Source organism: Myzus persicae, unplaced genomic scaffold (assembly GCF_001856785.1).
Source record: "Myzus persicae strain clone G006 unplaced genomic scaffold, MPER_G0061.0, whole genome shotgun sequence".
NCBI lineage: Eukaryota > Metazoa > Arthropoda > Insecta > Hemiptera > Aphididae > Myzus > Myzus persicae.
The window spans coordinates 87,656-93,075 of NW_019104047.1; the positions used below are offsets into that span (position 1 = coordinate 87,656).

At 32.6% G+C, this 5,420-nt stretch overlaps 1 pseudogene; it reads right to left on the bottom strand.

Moving 5' to 3' along the window:
• Positions 1 to 746: 746 nt before the first annotated feature.
• Positions 747 to 4,130, bottom strand: LOC111038055 (annotated as a pseudogene).
• Positions 4,131 to 5,420: the final 1,290 nt, after the last annotated feature.

Consider the following 5,420-nt stretch of genomic DNA (forward strand, 5'->3'; position numbering starts at 1 on the left):
TATCGCTATAGCTGTATTAAACATATCATAAAGTTTATCGCGATTGAATGAATCGTTAACCGTATTGACCTGCATTTTATACCAAATTATATTTTACTTATTGTTTGATGTTCTTGGGAATACATTTCTTTTGAGATTGTGATTTAGATTTTGAATAAATAACTTAGTTCAAATATGTTTGAAATATTTAAATTTAAATCGTTTATTAACTATTCTTTTTTTTATGTTTGTAACTATTTAAGTTGTTATGATAACGAGTCAACGAGAACAATTTTTTACGAGTGATCTAATGTAAAAATAAGTTTGTTGGAGGTGTGGGGGCAATGCCCCCACGGGTCTGTTTGTCATCAAATATTTGAACCCCTCTTAATATTTCACAAGATCTCCGCCTAATGCCTATTACTTCTGTAGACGTTAAACGGTCATTTTCAAGATAAATACATTTTTTAACTGACAAACGACGATCAATGGTTTTTGAAAATATAGTTGAAATCATTATCAATACAATCATTTTAGCAATTCACATTTTGGTTACATTTTTGGTATAAATTGATTCCTATTTTTTTTCTTATTGATTGAAATAAAAAATAAAAAATTAAGAAAAGTAGATAAATATTTATAGTTGGGTTCGAAAATTATTTTTAATTTATTGAATTAATTAAATGTTAAAAAAATAAATTTTTTTACACATCTTTTTATGCATATTTTTTATTTTTTGTGCATAATTAGGGTTTTTTTAGCGCATATTTAGTTGGTTTGTAATGCACATAAATCCACTACAATAACTTATAAATTGCAATCAAACAATCGTAAATACCAACGCATTTTAATATTACGTGATCACCGTCCCCCGACATTAACCAATTGATTAGTATGTAAATCATGAAATAAACATTATTTACGTATCGTGACCTATTCGTTCGACCTATTTTTACGTTGTAGGTACATGGAAATTATTGTACGCATAGCATTCGTTTGTAAATGTAAATGATTGGTTTCTAAACTGATTATCAGTGTTCAACTTTAAACAAGTCGTTTAAATGTATAATTAAGACTTTATGTGGTGGTTTAAATGAAATCTTACGATAACATAATCGAGTTTTAAATGTATATTAATGATAGTTAAAACTACACAAAAAAACGTGTTGACGTACGTTTAAGATATTTTCATTGGAAGACTTATCGTAATAACTATTACTTATAATATACGCATGACAAGTTTAATATGCTTTCTTTCTGACTATGTTGAATGTAAAGTTTTTTTAAATGTTCTTACATACTATTACAATATAAATACGTCGTGGTAAACGTTTATATTTCAGAGTATCCCGTTTTTTTTTCTTTAATTAAAAACTGTAAATTTATTCATTTCATATAACAAAGAAAATGTGGAATAATTGGAATAATGTGGAAATTAGAGAGCTATATCAGAAACTAAACATGGTCGACGACATTAGAAAGAGGCGGCTCTTTCGGGCTGGCCACGCATGGCGTAAAGAAAGAGCACTTGTACACAAGGTACTGTGTGGCTCTCCAAAAGGCGTAAGACCACTCGGTAGACCAAGGTTGAGGTGGGAAGACCAGGTGTCAAAATATGTGGAGCGGACTGAACCGAATGCTGATTGGACAATCCTAGCAGAGGATAGAGAGAGATGGTATGGTATATGTTTGTCAGTTTGGTCTTAAAGGCCGTCAACTACGAAGAAGAAGAATATAACAAAGAAAAACTAATTTCATTAATAAGTATTCATTTTATATTCAACAATATAATGTTAAGTGACATTTTAAGTTTTTAACGGTTTGTAACTTTTTAGTCAAATAATATACTTAACTCAACTTGCAATTAATAATGTGTTACTTTTATCACAATTTGATTTATGGTTCATTTTCGAGGAGAAATTTTAGTATTTTAATAACTCGGTAATAAAACTTAAGTGAATATCATTGACATGAATAGGTTATAGAAATCCAGTTAATATAATAATATTGACCAGTTTCATGTTTACATTTTTTTGTACCTACATTAAGAATTAAGATTAACAATGTACATTAGTTTGCCTCGCTGACACGCACAAGGAGTAAAACTGACGATTCATCGTAACAATAATATTCGTATCGAATGTACTATCATAATGTGTTTTTCGTCAAACACCATTTAATAATGTAATGATCTGCGTGTATGAGTCGTATCATTTTTATTATTATATTGCCTATATCGACTATCATGAATTATAAAGATGACGACCTCACAATTCGGGCCTGTATTTTTATTCTATTATTGCGCGATACTATCGATGTCTTCAGAATATCGTCGCACTTCCAAAGAAGTCTCCTAGAACTTTTGGCGACAGTACTAATTATTAGATAAATAATGTTTCTTTTAACGTATAGCTGAAGCAGCGGAGAAGAAAAACAGTAAAATAAGTAATTAATTGTCTGCGGATAAGACCACAAGGATAAATTAATCTATCAATGACTAAAGAAGAACCACCCCAGGGCCCGACCTGCGGCGTCTACTTAACAGTTAAGCACTTATAATAACTGAATGCCATAAATACGGAGAAGACGTCAAAAAAATCCACATCCCAAAATACTTAGACGCGGGCCTTAGATCTCAACACAGAAGGCATCAACATGATCAACTTCTTAAGGCAAATCGACCTGTTCAACCCAAATTGATATGATAGTTATGAATTATGATACATATACCTATTTAGTTGTGACTAATAGTCTTTGCTGCCGATGTAATTGAGGACAATGATAAAAAAAAAGGACCTAGGTATATCTATATGATAAACAATGGAATAGGTTATTATTAATCCTTAAATGCTGATAGATCGGCATTCGCTAGCGCATCGCACGATGATGAATCCGACAGGGTTCTCAATAAAACCACGGACTAAGATATAATATGATAATTTGTTTTCATGTTAATAAGTAAAATAATATTACCAATTAAAATTTCAAAGTATCTAGTTATCAATATATCTAATACATCTAATAAAGTATCAATTTATAATTGCATTTTATTGGCAAAATGGATAGGAATAATGTTTACCTGGAAAATCTATTGATCTTGGACCACCTACGCACATTGTTTTTAAATCAAGTATTTTAATTGTTTGAGATAGATCTGTTAAGCTAATTGGATATTTTAAAGTCTTGCTTATATTTTCAATTTCAATGGTATATTGATAAACATAAAAACATATTTCCAATGTACTTTTAAAAACTAGTTGTTTTTCAATTTTCATTTTACCATCATCAAACTTTGGTTTATAAAAAACAATATTATGTTGAGTAACATGTGTTGTCCATCCTCCTGGTAATATAGCTTTTCTAAAATGTATTCTTAGGCCATTAAATGTGAATAGCTCATCAATAGTTCCCTAAAGAAATCAAGTTTGAAAGAAGTATATTATATTATTTAATATTAAAATAATTAAATTAAAAACTATACTTCAAATAATTTTAAACGTTTGTTCATGGGCTCTCCATTTAACTGAGCTGGTTCAATATCTATATTTTCACTGAATAATTCTCTACGAACTGATTTGTTGACTTGTTTACTTAAACACTTGGCATAGTTGTGATCAGAAATCAAATTATTGACAGAAGATATAATGTCATTACTCGTTTTGTCTACAGAAGAAAAAATGGAAGGAACAACCCCCTTTTTCAATCTAACTAAATCTGACTTTCCGAAATACTATAACATAAAACAATTAAATAATTATGTATCAACAAATTAAATAAAAGTAGGGATGTACATAATACCTACATCGGGAATATCAGGTGGTAACAAATAGGTATTTATTGTATCTTCAGGTAGAAAATGTTCGGCACATACAAATTTTACAACTGTTTCCTCACAGTTAGCATTACTCACTGCTAATTTCCAAGCTAAGTAATTGGCTTTTGGTGCACTAAAAAAAGAAATCTTGGGATTTCTTTTTTTACTGGTGCATCCTTTTACACAGCACTAACGAAAATCCATCATTCAAATTTATTTATTAATTAAAAATTGTTTTAATAATAAATAAATAACCATTTCTAAGTGTTTACGGGGCTAAGTAAATAGCCCGCGAAAACGCGATCATGGTTTAGATTGTGACGCCAAATAAAACCACTGGTAGCGCTAAAAACTCTCGATTATGAGTGTTGATGATAACAGAGACACCTTTTGCGGGCCATCAACCCTCACAAGCCCACCTTGTCGTTTCCAGTCCATTATATCTTAGTCCGTGAATAAAACATATAATAATTCTGTCTAATGAATTCGATCTGATAACCTAATGAACGTCGTCGTCGGTTAATCACGACAACGATAGAATCCATTAGGACTTGCGGTCAATTACGACAGCAATGGTGCCCGCTTCCGGTTGTGTCGCCCCTCCGACCACCATCCTATGCATCCTGCGCATTCCTACGGTGATAAACGTTCCGATTACGAATACGGATACGACGATAGTCCGTGTTCCAACACTGAGTCGGTCGTTGCATATGTTATTATAATATTTTACCTTCGTATGTGTTATGTGCAGCGGGGGCAGTGTGATGTGGAGAAATGCGCGATTTAATGGTCGAGGGCTCGCGATTCCACCACGCCAATTAAAATGATATTATCATTATTATTGTTATTACCATCGTTTATTGCGGTCGCCAAACGAGAACACAGAAATATTGGTGGGGAGGGGGGAGAATTTTCAACATGATCGATTCCTGGTTACAATTTTATTATTGACGAAAAACAATATTCATTGAATGTGTCATTTAACCATATAATCCGGATTAGGATGTCCGGCGACTTTCCCCGTAATATCCCTTAGATATCCGAATAAGTCCTTGGAACTCATCGAGTCGGCGTGACGCCTGTGGAAGACGATGAGATGTCATGTATGGCAGTGGCGGTTTTAGGGGTGAGATATGTGTAATTTTCAGAAATATTTGGTCGCCTCATGTAGGTAAATCCACACAACAAGTACCATCATCACAACAGCGTCGTCTCGAGTACGATATTATATAATACTAGAGGAAATACCTGTGTATAAATTATTTTATCATTTTCTGACGACACGTCAATATTATTATCTGCGTATATACGTACGAGGGGTGTATCACGATTCACGAAGATTGGTCAACTTTACACGAGCATTAGGTACTTTGAAATTTTTTATCGGACCTATTACACCAGGTGCGTTATTTAAACACTTCCGCGAGCGCTTCGAGGTAAAAAAAAAAAATGAAAAAGAGAAGAGAAATAAAAAGAAAATCTACACACTCGTGCGGCTCTTGGACGTATATATGTAATTTATACATTATACCTCGAACGACCGTCATCGGATAGATTGTTACGCACTCGGGTCTGTCATCAATCGGCGGCTACTTTCATTTCGTGTGTACGGATTTGGGCATCGTTT